This window comes from Pinus tabuliformis, chromosome 4_1, assembly GCF_031772625.1.
Source record: "Pinus tabuliformis cultivar Carrire ecotype Pingquan chromosome 4_1, CPIR1, whole genome shotgun sequence".
Classification (NCBI taxonomy): Eukaryota; Viridiplantae; Streptophyta; class Pinopsida; order Pinales; family Pinaceae; genus Pinus; species Pinus tabuliformis.
In genome coordinates this window covers 659,838,796-659,853,469 of record NC_142303.1, presented here as the reverse complement: position 1 = coordinate 659,853,469, position 14,674 = coordinate 659,838,796, and the positions used below count along the sequence as shown (strand labels likewise).

The 14,674-nt window shown below is 37.2% G+C and overlaps 1 pseudogene; it reads left to right on the top strand.

Annotated features, from left to right (window-relative positions):
• Positions 1–1,275: 1,275 nt before the first annotated feature.
• LOC149177811 (cytochrome P450 78A4 pseudogene) lies at positions 1,276–7,926 on the top strand (annotated as a pseudogene).
• Positions 7,927–14,674: the final 6,748 nt, after the last annotated feature.

The window sequence follows — 14,674 nt, the reverse complement described above, 5'->3', positions numbered from 1 at the left end:
GCTCTGTGGCTCTGCGTCTGGCCCTCTAGCTCTGCGTTTGGCCCTCTGGCTCTGTGGCTTTGTGGCTCTGCGTCTGCCATCTAGCTTTGTGTGTTTTATAATGCATTCCTATTAAAAATGCCCACTTATAGCGTGGCAAGGAGAATGGGAGCTATTTTACAACGAAAAGAAATAGTCAGCCTTTCTTTAGACAAAATCCAGAAAATAGCACAAAATTCCAATACACAGGAATACACAGAAAAACACATCATGAGCTGTTTAACTGGAACTCAAATATTATGTAATCGCATCCATAACCTTATCAGGTCTAGCCTTTATCGCATGTCACAATTTCACTTTGCATTAGCATGGCTCCTTTGTGTCGATCATCGATCGCATATTGCAATCGCATGTCGCAAGTCTTAACAGACCTTGTATCGAGGATTCATCGATCACCGATTGCTCTATCGGTGCTATTGCTATCGGCTCATTGCATCGGCGTATGTCGCATGTAACGACCCCCTTAGTATTGCGCTCCCTGATTTCTGATCGCCGATTGTGCTATCGCATATCGCAAGTTGCAATGGCATGAGTCTTGGTGCTATGCTCCTCCGATCGTCGATCGCCAATATCACTGTCGTTGATTGCACATGTAAACGGCCTGGGGTCTGTTCCAATATCGCATGAAGGCCTTCCTTTTATATTTGCGATGTGATTTTCTTAAGGACCCCTTAAGTCCCATTTTAACAAGAAAATGCCTCCTTTTCTAAGGACATTGGGCAATTTTCTTTTTACAATAACTCCTTCATCTGAAGTTCGTTTTTGCCCATTCAAATTGCATTAGATTCATAGTGAAGAGATCTATGTAATGAGACTATTTAGAAATTATTTGAGGATCATTTTCTGATCACTTGCTCACCACAAGCTCGAATATCTGGCTCATCATCATGGTGCCAGGCCTTTAGCTTAGGCTCCATGCCCGCCATTATTACATCGGATTCTGAAGTGGCTCGGGAGTTGCTCAACTCTCCTCATTTGGCCAATAGACCCCTCAAGCAATCTGCGCAAAAGTTTTTGTTTGGGCGGGTCATTGGCTTTGCACCCAATGGGGACTACTGGAGGCTGCTCAGGAGAATTTCTTCTGCGCATCTTTTCGCTCCCCGCAGAATTGCTGCTCATGAGCCTGGTCGCCAGGCCGATGCTCTCGGAATGCTTATTGATATTTAGAAGGAATGTCAATCCAACGGTGTTGTTAGGGTTCGACGACACCTGCAAGGAGCTGCGCTGAACAATATCATGGGCAGCGTCTTGGGAAGGAGGTTCGATATGTCATGTACTTCTACTTGTGAAGAAGTGAAGAAGCTGTGGAAGATGGTGGATGAGGGGTTCCAGCTCTTGGGAGCTTTCAATGGGGCCAATCATCTACCATGGTTGCGACTGCTGGACCCCCTTCAAATCCATGCTCGTTGCGTCCCCCTGGTGCCGCATGTGAGAGATTTCGTTACAAGTATCATCGAAGAGCACCGACGTATAGAGCGGAGTAGGGAAAGCAGTGATCAATATGATTTTGTTGACGTTCTGCTATCGTTGCAGGGAGAAGATAAGGTGGATGAGGAGGATATGATCGTTGTTCTCTTTTGTAGTTCGAATAGGTGAATGATTAAAGAAAGAAGGCATTTGTAGTTATACATTGACCAAGAAAAGAATATAACTAACAGGAAAACTGAATGCAAACACACAAGTAATAACACAAGATTTACGTGGTAAAACCTTGACAGAGTGTCAAGGAAACATCCATGGGGCAAGGGATTGGAATCTCTATTCAATCAATAATGATTCTCCATACAATAGTTTTGGCATTCATCAGTTTTATATGAGCCTCCTCAGATACATAACCAATGTTTCCGTATAAAACTAACTTGTTACTAATTAATATAATGAGTTACCCAAATTTACATAATTAGTTGTCAAACTTCCAACAAATTCCACCCTGACAACAATTTTCCTAATCCCTTGCCCATGCCCATTCATCATCTTTTCTGCAAGCCAAGAGAAGGTAAACACCATCGTAGCTTCTCTACTCTAACTGGCTTTGTGAATATGTCTGCACAATTATCTCGTGTATGGACCTTTTGAAGAGCTACTTTTCCGCCATCGATCACATGTCTCAGAAAATGATACCTTACATCAATGTGCTTGGTTCTGCTGTGATAAGCAAGATTTCTAGCCAAGTGAATAGTGCTTTGACTGTCACAAAGTACATTCACTTTCTCTTGCGTCCTTCCAATCTCATCGAGCAGACCCTTTAACCAGATTGCTTCTTTACTGGCATCTGAAGCAGCTATATATTCTGCTTCAGTAGTGGACAATGCAACTGTCTCTTTAAGCTTTGACATCTAGCTAAGTGCTCCACCTGCAAGAGTAAAGACATAACCTATAGTAGATCTTCTTTTGTCAAATCACCTACATAATCAGCATCTACATATCTGCAGACTGATCCTTCACTACCACTAAAGATGATGCAATGGTCACTTGTGCCTCTTAGATATTGAAGCACCCATTTCACTGCTCGCCAATGTTCTTCACCTAGATTTGCCACGAACCTGCTGGCAACTCCAACTACTTGTGAAATTTCAGGTATTGTAGATACCATCGCATACTTTAAGTTGCCTACAACATTTTCATATGGTACATGAGACATATACTTCTTTTCTTCATCAGCTCTAGGACTCAAAACCGAAGAAAGCTTAAAATGGGAAGCTAATGGAATAGTAACAAGTTTCACATTGTTCATACAGAACTTTTCAAGTACTTTTTCCACATACTTCTACTGTGATAACCAAAGCTTACCATTTTTCCTGTCTCTATGTATTTCCATGCCCAAGATATGTTTTGCTGCTCCAAGATCCTTCATATCAAACGTCCTAGAGAGATGAGCCTTTAACCTGTTGATCTCTTCCATGCTTTTGCTTGCAATAAGCATATCGTCAACATACAAAGCTAATATAATGAATATGCCATTGAAACTTTTGAAGTATACATAATGATCATACTCACTTCTAATAAAGTTTTGGCTCACCATGAAGGAATAAAACTTCTTATACCATTGTCTGGGAGACTGCCTCAAACCATACAATGATTTCCTGAGCTTGCAAACTAATATTTTGCTGCGATCTTGTACAAAACGTTCTGGTTGTTCCATATATATCTCTTCATTCAAATCACCATGTAGAAAAGCTATTTTAACATCTAACTGTTCTAACTCAAGGTTAAGTAATGCAGTTAGTGCCAACACAGTACGAATAGAAACAAGTTTTACAACTGGAGAAAAAATCTCATGAAAGTCGATACCTTCAACCTGAGAATATCCTTTTGCTACCAGTCTTGCCTAATACCTTTCGATACTTCCATCAACTTTCCATTTCAGTTTGAAGACCCACTTTCATCCAACAACACTTCTCCCTTCAAGAAGTTCTACAAGATCCCAGGTATTGTTCTTGGCTAAGGAATCCCTTTCTTCTTTCATAGTCGTTTTCCATTTTTCACTATCTATATCATCTACTAATTCCTGATAACAAGAAGGTTCCCCATCTTCAGTAATCAAAGAAAAAGATGAAGTAGAATCTTCATACCTTTTGGGAGTTTTTCTTTCCCTTGTAGACCTTCTTAGAGTGACTGGTTGCTGAACTGGTTCAAAAACTTCAACAACTTCCTTTGTATCTTCAACACCTTTTTCTCCAGAAGTATCTCCTTCCTTTTGACTATCACCGAAAGGTTTAGCCTCCAAGTGAACTTGTTGATTTGGCGATACCTGTTCCTATTCAATTCTTTCAACATTTGATTTTAAAAGAGAAGATTCATCAAATGTTACATCTCTAGTAATGACTATCTTCCACAATGTAGGATCCCACAACCTGTATCCTTTCATTGCATAGTCACACCCAACAAAGACATAACATTTTGATTTTGGATCTAATTTTGAACGCTGATTTTTAGGGATAAGAGAATAAGCATCACAACCAAATATCCTTAAATGTGCATAATCATAAGACTGACCTGTCCAAACTTCTTCAGGAATTTTACAATTAATTGGTACTGAAGGTGATCTGTGAACTAAATAACAAGCAGTGGATACTGCTTCTACCCACAACTCCTTTTGCAAGTTAGCATTATTGATCATGCTTCTAGTTCTTTCCATAAGAGTCTGATTCTTACGTTCAGCAACACCATTTTGCTGAGGAGTATAAACAATAGTTTTGTGTCTAATAATTCCTTCATTCTTACAGTATTGTTCAAATTCAATTGAAGTGAACTCACCAGCATTGTCAGTTCTTAAACATTTAATAGATTTGCCTATTCTTTTCTCTACCATTGCTTTAAATTGTTTAAATAAATTGAATACATCAGCTTTCTTTTTAAGCATAAAGACCTGAACTTTACGCGAAAAATCATCAATAAACATTAAAAATTATAGAGCACCTCCATATGATACAATAAGAGATGGTCCCCACAGATCAGAATGAATATAGTCTAAAATATCTTTACTATTATGATTTCCAGTTTAAAATCTCTATTTACATTGTTTTCCATACACACAATGTTTATAGAAATCTAACTTCAAAGATTTCAGAGCGGGAAGAGATTTACGTTTCATCAGTATCTGAAGACCTTTCTCGCTTATGTGACCCAATCGCTGATGCCATAGATGAGTACCTACTTCTTCCTTTTCTGACGCAACCGCTACTTCACTGACCTGAGTACTTCCTTTTAATCTATAAAGATTTCCAATCTTTTCTGCTTTCATAACAACTAGGGTGCCTTTAAAGACTTTTAGCACGCCATTCTGACCTGTAAACTTATAACCATCCGAATCCAACACTCCCAAAGAAATCAAAATTTTCTTCAAATCAGGTACATGTCTAACACTAGTTAATGTTCTAATTGTGTTATCATATATTTTAATCCTGATATCTCCCATCCCAACAATATGACATGATACATTAGTACCCATAAACATAGAACTGCCATTTACATTTTCATACGAAGTAAACCAATTTTTGTGTGGACACATGTGATGAGAAGCACCAGAGTCTAACAACCAGCTTTTTAAACCCTGAGAGACATTACATTCAGGTGAAGTTTCATCTATCATACATAATTCTTTAGCAGATAAAACTTCGTCTATCATACTTGAATCGACCTAATTTGCTTCCTTCTTTGGGTTATTAGATTCTTTTCGTTTCCAACAGTCTTTCTTCAAGTGTCAAATTTTATTGCAGTGCCAACATTTTTCCTTACACTTCTTTCCCTTTGATTTAGATCTGGAAGACCCCCTTTCTTTTTCTCCTCTTTCCTTTGACCGTCCTCTAGCTATCATGGCTTTTGATGCAATTATTTCAGTACTGGATTTCCTTCGTACTTCTTCAGACAAGAGAGCTCCCACAACTAATTCAAATTTCAAAGAATCAGTGGTGCTCAAGATGATTGAAGTTACGAAGTGGTCCCATGATTTGGGCAGAGAACACAACAAGGTTATAAATTTTTCTTCTTCCTAAATTTTAACTTCCATATCTGTTAATTGGCATATGAGTGTATTAAAAACATTCAAATGTTCTGCAACTTTTGAACCCTCCTTCATTCGAAGACTGTATAGTTGTCTTTTCAGATAAATTCTATTGGTTAACGACTTTGTCATATAGAGTTTTTCTAGTTTTTCCCATAAACCTGAAGCTGTACTCTCTTCAACAATGTTGAAGAGAACTTCATCCTCCAGACATAACCTGATGGTACTGAGAGCTCAGGCATCCAAGTCCTCCCAGTCCGAATCATTCATGGTTGCAGGCTTCTTAGTTGCCCCATCCAATGCCTTGTGAAACCTTTGTTGCACAAGTAGATCCCTAACTTTCAGTTTCCAAAGAGCAAAATTGCTCTTGCCAGTGAATTTCTCCACCTCGAATTTTGCATTTGACATCTTGGCCATTTTTTCCTACTAGGGTTTCAGTCTTTCAACTAAGGTTTATTTTTTTTGTTTCCCTTTCTTAAAAAAAAAAACTCTTTGTACTCAAAAAATAATTCCCCTTTTTCAAACAAATAAAAAAACAACCCTTCAACAAATTTTTCTTTCAAATTAATGTAAAAACCCTTGTTTTTCTTTGATTTTCTTCCCTCCAAATTCAAATTTCTGGAAAAAAAATAAAAATTCTTGGATTTCTTTGATTTCATTCCCTCCAAATTCAAATTTTTGGAAAAAAATTCTCTCAAATTTAGGAAAAATTACTCGGATCCACAAGCCAGGTCTCTGGCAGCACGCATCAGAGGGCACCCCAGTTCTTCTCGATGGGGACAGTGAGCAGCTTCCTTGACCAGCACCACAGGCAACTTCCTTGCACGACTGAGCCTTCATGCAGGCACCTTCACGCTCCTTACATAGAGACAACAACAGCTTCCTTGCTCCTTAAGCAGAGACAACAACAGCTTCCTGAGCCTTTACGCAAAGACAACAACAGCTTCCTAACCTTCACGCAAAGACAACAGAAGCTTCCTGAGCCTTCACGTAGAGACAATAGTAGCTTCCTGACCTTCACGCGGAGACAACAACAACCTTCATGCAGGCACTTTCACGCAGCAAAGGCAGGCCCTCAGAGAATACATGGCACCTTCACGCAGCAAAGGCAGGGACTCTCACGCAGAGATAGGCAACGTACTCCTCCTCAAACACAGAGAAAAAAAACACACCTCCCCACAGATAACACACGCAGAGGGACTTCTCCTCCTCAACGCAGATGGCCTCCTCACGCAATCAACGCAGAAAAAAACATGCCTTTGTGTGCTGTCACGCTCTGATCCAATGCAGGTTGCCCCCTTTTTTTTTCCTCCACAGGCATATTGCTCACTCAAACTCAACTAATTCGCTCCGACACCATTTGTAGTTCGAATAGGTGAATGAGTACAAAAAGAAGGCATTTGCAGTTATACATTGACCAAGAAAAGAATATAACTAACAGGAAAACTAAATACAAACACACAAGTAATAACACAGAATTTACGTGGTAAAACCATGACAAAGTGTTAAGGAAACATCCAAGGGGCAAGGGATTGGAATCTCTCTTCAATCAATAATGATTCTCCATACAATAGTTCGGGCATTCATCAGTTTTATATATAACCGATGTTTCAGTGTAAAACTAACTTGTTACTAATTAACATAATGAGTTACCCAAATTTACATAATTAGTTGTGAAACTTCCAACATCTCGGTCCGTACTATTATTTTTTCACACTCTCATTCATCTATGTATCTCTGTATTTTAGTTAAATTTTCACACTCTGATCTGATCTATCTCTCTGTATTTTAGTTTAGTTTTTTCACATCGAAATTTATGAATGAGGTGAGTATGCTTGCCCTTGCCGTTGTTGGTTCTAATTTATGTAATGTTATGTATGCAGGAGATGATTTTTCGTGGCACAGACACGACGGAGTGGGCCATGGCAGAACTGGTGCTGAATCCAGATGCCCAGAAGAAAGCTCAGGCAGAGTTGGACGCAGTAGTGGGGCGAGAGCGCAGCGTGAAGGATTCAGATATCCCTAACCTGCCCTACGTGCAGGCTGTGGTAAAGGAGGCGCTGCGAATGCATCCGCCTGGACCGCTCCTATCATGGGCGCGTCTCTCAACTGAAGATGTCAACATCAACGGAAGGTGTGTTCCGGCGGGCACGACCGCCATGGTGAATATGTGGTCGATTACTCACGACCCCAACATTTGGGAATCACCTCATGAGTTCCGTCCGGAGAGGTTTGTGGTGTCGGAAGGCGGGGAAGACGTGGATGTGAGGGGTAACGATCTGAGGCTTACTCCTTTTGGTGCTGGTCGTCGTGTGTGCCCGGGGAAGGCTCTGGGCCTTGCCACTGTTAACCTCTGGGTGGCCCAAGTTGCTCCATCATTTTGAATGGCTTCCTCATGCTGAACATCCGGTTGATCTGTCCGAGGTCCTGAAGCTGTCATGCGAAATGGCTCATCCTCTTCATTCTGTTCCCGTCATGCGGGTGCCTTTCGCTTTCATTGAATCCTCTGTCCCTGTCTCTGTCTAGTCAATTACACCTCACCTCACATCATGTTCTGTTGTTAGTATTACTAGGCTCTGTATTTCGATTGCAAGTGGTACACTCTCTGACCCATGGTTCGTCATAAGAAGAAGAGATTGAGATTGTGTGTTTTTGTGATGGATAGAACAACGATGGCGATTTTGATTTCGAATTATTGTAAGCTGTGTGTGTGTATGCTGCACATTAAGGTTAGGTTATCCGACGTGTGAGCATATTTGAGTTACCACCCATATCAATCTTGTCTTGCCGCTATTACTATGTTAAATAATTTCATACCTTTGTCCGATCCATGCAGAATTCTGTTAGCTTATTATTTTCTTTTCGTTTCGTTGGGTGAAGAGGTCCATCCAGATTGCAAAATCTAAGACGAGAGATCTATAAAATCTAAAACTACAATATAAGCATTGTAGCTACCCGGTTTCAGAGGAAAATTATGCTTTAAAACCATGGAAAAATACATACACTTACGCTTTCCCAAGAATCATGCAACTTCTTATAGCAGCACACATTTCATTTTCAGTCGTTTTTCTCTGCCATATTTTGTTTCGGTGATTGCCTTTGTAATCTGTATGGTCTCGTCGGAGGAGGATCCGTTGTTGCAGTTCTTCGTCAATGAAAAAATAAGCAATAAACGAACGAACAGGCGGCGAAGCGTTTCTCGGGACCTTAAATATGAGCGGTATCTACTATCAACACGTCTGCCAAGATCGATATGGCAGCGTCCACGGCTTCTTCTTTGACCCACATTCTCAACCGTACGAACACACAGATACGGGCATGGATCGGCCCGCTGCTAAAATATTGCTTCAGCCTATTGAATCCCGAAGCAGCTAAAACCAAAGCGGCCCACCACGGTTTGTTGTTTCTCCTTTAAAATAGAGACGAGTGCGGGAAAACGATTTACCATTATCCACATAAAGTGTGATTAGTAAAAGATGGTAGATTAAAACAATTTATCATTATCAACATAAAGTGTGATTAGTCAAAGATGGTAGATTAATTGGATTGATGAAGTCAAAATCTCCATCTAGCAAAACATAAAATGATTTAATGACATTGTTTAAATTTTTTTTTTCAACTTAGCATTATAGGTTACAACAATCTCAAAACATAATTTAGACAAGTAGGAACTAGTTTTCAAAATTTGTTAGGGTTGGTTTTTATTGTTGAAACACCCTCTTATATGGATATTTTGGTTAACTGTCTCTCACTGAGAGATCTTAAATATGATTGAAAATCTTTTGGGTTATACAATGAAGGAATCTCTCTTCAATGAATTTGCATAATAACAAAGCATCTATGATGATATAAATAGTCATTTCTAATTTCAATTGTCTTTTCATTTGCTTTGAGAGGAAGACAACATTGATTATGTAGAGTAGTATTCTTGTTGTTGTAAGTTTTCGAGGCTTTTCTAGTTATATCTCCCCTCAAATTTTCCCAAAATCCACCAGGCTTTTGTTAGACTTATAAGTTTTAGTGTTATCACATTGCCTTAGGGGTGCTAAATTCATCTATGCATTCAAAAATATATTTTAAACAAACGAATTTATAACATCATGTTAATTTTTTCCTAATCAATAGTTTGTAAATAATATTTAATATTAAGATACTAAAGGATTTACAACATTTTATATCAATAGATAATAAATTTATCAATATCACAAGATCAAGTCCATGACATCTTAGATAGATGGTGATAGGGTGCTCTGTTACGACACTCCTTCATATGAAGTCACCGGTGCTCCGTTACGACACCCCTTCATATGAAGTCACCGGTTCAATTTACCGCCCCAATAGGGGTGATATATTGGACATGATGAAGATGTAGTCCTCCCAAGTTTACAAAACAAAAATTATCACAAGATCAACATTTACAAAAATATAATATTACTAATAAAATCATTTAAAAAGATAATATTACCAATAAAATCATAATATATTGGATTGGAATTGGCCATCAAAAACTCATAACATATTAAAATATTCAAAATCTAACGAAAATATATTTATTTATATACACCAATAATTTATGTAAATTAAAACTATGCGAACCATAAATTTTGAAATACATGAAATTAAAGTTTGGTCAACAAAATTCTGTCACCAATGAAGTTCTAAGTAACCTCATGTCTAAAAAGTTCTAAGTAACCTCATGTCTAAAAAGTAATGACTATAATCTAAAGAGTAAATTCTAAAATTCTTAATGATAAATTTGAGCCAAACTATGCACTATTTTGAAGTTTGGCTCATTAGAATGGCGCAGTAACTGTAATCTGAGTAAATTTGAGATGCAGAGATAACTTTTCGTGAAACTATGCACTATTTTGAAGTCTTGCTCATTAGAATGGCTCTCTCAACTCCAAGAGTCTGAATTTTCTCTCGTTGAATGTTGTCAAACATTGTTGTGATTTAACGATTTAAATTATTTGGAACAATGGGGCAGTTTATTCTATTTCTAGGTTCCAATCTTAGAAGTTCACAATTCCTAGCTTGAGGAGGGCTGGAGGAATCGATACAGGTTCTTAAATTTTATTTGTATATATATATATATATATATATATATATATATATATATATATAAATGCTGAAAAGAAAAAGGTTGTTGAGTAGGTTGAAAATTGAAAACATTGTTATTGCTATTTTCTTTATATGAATTTTTATAAATTTGAATCTATTACTAAACGTAATAAAATAAAGGCCACCTTTGCCAATGGAAATGTTATTTGAACTTTAAAAATTAAAACTTAAACTAATAAATCTAATATATAAATAAAAGTAAATGTCAACATTAAATTAAAAGTTAAATATAACTTTCTGAAATGGAGGAGGCCAACTCGATGACATGACTAGGTTGAAGGTGGTGTGGACTTGACATCGGGATTCAGGTTTAGTTTGTTTTTTGTTTTCTCTAATTGATTAGTGGCTCAGTTGGCTTATTAGTTAGCACTCGTCAAATCATGGTTGAATGGTTGATTCAATTGGATGACTGGGTATCGGATTTTTTTATCATAACTCCTTGGTTTAAACCGAACCAACTAATTTGAGCCATATTTAGATGAAATTGGTATGAACTAATGGCTGGTTCGATTGAGTTATATCGGCTCAATCATTCTACAAATTATTAGTTGAATTTGAAATTTGAAAATAAAAATAAAAAATTTGTATATATAGATTGGACCAAAAAAAACTCAAAACTCAAGAAAGGGAAATGACATGGTCAACCATAGGTGTGATTTAGCAACCATTAGCAACCTTTGCAATCTATGTGTTCTCTATTTAATATTTTAACATGTTTTTGTTAAAGACACAATTTTTAATTCCACTGAATCACCCCAAACGTCATTGAGAGAAGGCAAATTGAGTATGTGATGAAGTAACTTTTCTATATGGGTCACATTTATAAAAATGATCATGTTAAATTCTTCTATAGTTCTGAGACCTCCCTCTGAATGCCCATATATAGCTCTTTCTCTAATATTCTTTCTGATTCCAAGGCTTTCTCCATTATCATAATGATAACACTATTGGTCTCTTTGTGTCCTAATTTCTTCCTTCTTGCAACAATCTTCTTTTTGAAGTAAGACCATTTTGTAAAATAGGGTAGATGAGTCGTTTCTTTTGGCATTAACATGCTCACCTACTTTTTATTTTTATTTGTTTATAGAGTGTGTATTCTTTGATAACTGAATCTCTCAGGTTTATTTTTGGCACACCATTATCTTTTGTATGATACTTTATGTTATGTAGTTTGACAAAAAAAGAAAGCTCTAAAGGCTTTGCAATTTGTTTAAAATAAATGAATTTTAAGGCCTTGGAACACTAAATGCTGAGAATGCATTTGTATTATGTAGTTCTCTAGCTCGTGGCTTAAGGCAGGTTTGTTAAAGTATTTCAGAAGTAATCTTCTTTATGCATAAATTTACATAGACCAAATACCATATTAAATGCAGAGAATAGCGGTGCACACACCCAACAACAAGAATTTCATAAGCATACCTTTTATTTCGAAGTTTATATACAAATATTATAAGATAATATAATTTAATAACAAAAAATGGAAACATCATTTTCATGTTTAGTGAGGAAGAAGCATAATGATTCTACTACCAATATCCTTTACTAATGGTTTTTAACATTGGTGGCTCTATTTCATATCTTCATGTTTTTGGATAGAGAAGAACACCTTCTCTTAACCACAGACATTTTGAACCTTGCAAACCAATGGAAAATGGATAGAAAAAGAAAAAGGATAGTATTTTTGTACCTCGTGACTTTTGGAGATCAATTTCATATTGGTTGCACCACGAAAGGTGTCAACGATATTCTTAATTAAGAGCCATACTGTTGACGTGATTACAAAAGAAAAATCTGAGAATATCATCAACAAAACTTAAATGAGTGAGGTGACTATTCTTACTAATCAAGACTCCATGGAAATCATTTGATCACTTTGCATTAGAGATAGCAGGATTGAGCCCTTCAACAATAAGTGAAAATAATTAAGAAAATAGTGGGAAACCTTGGTGCAGTAGGCTTGAGGAAATTTGAGCCTGAACCATGCATTGATGTTAGCGATCTAATCTATCAAGGTTCTGGTGGATAGTTAATGCATGTCCAAGAAACCTGGAAACTCAATCCAATGGTTTCATTGTTGTATTTATATGTACAATTTACATAATTCTTAATACAATTGAATTTATTTTCTAATATTTTGATTCCTACAACGGTATCAGAGCAGTGGTTTATCTGCCCTGTTAAATCACTTGAGCCACTAGTTTCATGGCCTTCATGGGCGCTCTGCTTTCCCCCTGCTCATACTTTTTCCCTCGTATAGTTTTGCTTCCACTACGCAAAGTTTGATTGTGGAGACTTACTGTGAGAAACTTTGCTCGTTTTCTCTCAAGGGTCAGAGCGTTTGCAAAACATTCCTTGTTGAAGAGCCATTTTGTGCGAAGAATCCGTGTTGCAATTTTTTGTTTGACAAGGAGGAGGTTTTGCACATTTCCTAGTTCTGTATTCACCGTGAAGGAGAAACGTTGTGCTGCATTGAAGTGGACCTACACAAGATGCCAAATTGTTGGACGTGCTTGAGGAGACATTTTTTTTATGTAGAGCAGAGCCTTTTCTATTTGGATGCAAAGTTGTTTTGCGTTGTCAAGGCCTGTGCTCTCCCCAACGGATGTAAGGAGAATAACAAATCTGTCTCTTTCCTGGTAAGTTGTTTCAAACTCATTCCATTGTGTGGCATCACATAAGCTCCATCCTAAAATAGAAAAGAGCACCTACGTTTACACCAAGAATAGCTCTAATTACCCTCATGTCTCGATTGACACAAAACCCTCCTTCCATCATGATTGACCAGGATTTGAGATCAAGTTGTTTGAAGTTACAGCAACTAGGTTCATTTTTGTGTGCTTCATCATCCGGTACAAGCTTCTGATGTAAAGCATTATAAATCGAAGGGGTCTTATTCACTAGTTTTTTGTCTAATAAAACAAATTCATCGCCATCAGTAGCATGAAAAACCAGTCCGTCTTTGGCGCTCCTACTGGACCTAGATTCTAAACCCCTCTTCCACTTTAGCCCATTTGATTTAGTGGTATCTGGGACACTCGGTTCATTCTTCAGAGTTGCGTGGAGAACACAAATTTTCATTTCAAAGATTTTTATTCAAAGAACTATAAGGCTTCAAATGCCAATATAGATTTTATTATGGTGAATTTAAGCATCTTGTTGTTTCTAGCTATGCACGGGAACCATATACAACTCTAAATTAATAAAACGATGCGAAGATGCTTGTTTTCAGCAAAGCACATCAATGCTGGCACTCTAGTGTAGTTAGTTGTTGTTTTTGTATATTTAGTTGCGTTGTGTTATTTTCTTTAGAGGAGTTGGGTACAGAGTCCATCTCAGAGGAGAAGCAAGAGTGGATAGCTTTCAAATGGATGAGATAAAGACCGTGTGACTATTGGCATTGTAGAATGGTGATTATGTGCATAAACAAGCAGAGTATGAAGGTTGGTTGGATTCCATTATGATGGTCAAAAGTCATATCATGGATGCAAGGCTTGTAGGTTTTCCCTTGGAGTGGTAAGAGATATTTGTTTCTCTGATAATAAAGTTGAATATTGAACGTTGTTAGTGTGGATAGTATGATGAAAATGAAAATTTGTTGTTAGTTATGCAAAGAATGTTAATTTTGATTTCATATTTACATGAAGAAGACGATTTCTAAGGAACCCCAATGTTTGTAAAATATTATTAAAGTGGTTTTCTATTAAGATATATAAAAGACGTCGTTTTGGTTGGAAAATTTAACCATACAAATTTAATGTTTGAGAGAGTTAATTTGGTATTACTTCTATGAACAACATTTTTATGTAGAACTTCAGGAGGATAGTTTATTGAAAGGATGAAGCTATTACAAAGGTGTCCATGAGTTTTTTCTATTGGGGTAATGGCATTTGATGGAGAAAAGTTATGTATGTGTCAAAGGAAATGGTGCCCTATTTTGAAGGCTTGAATTTTGGTCATGCTTGTTGGAGTTTTCTGAATTTCTATATTTTGTTTATCATATTTGACTACAAA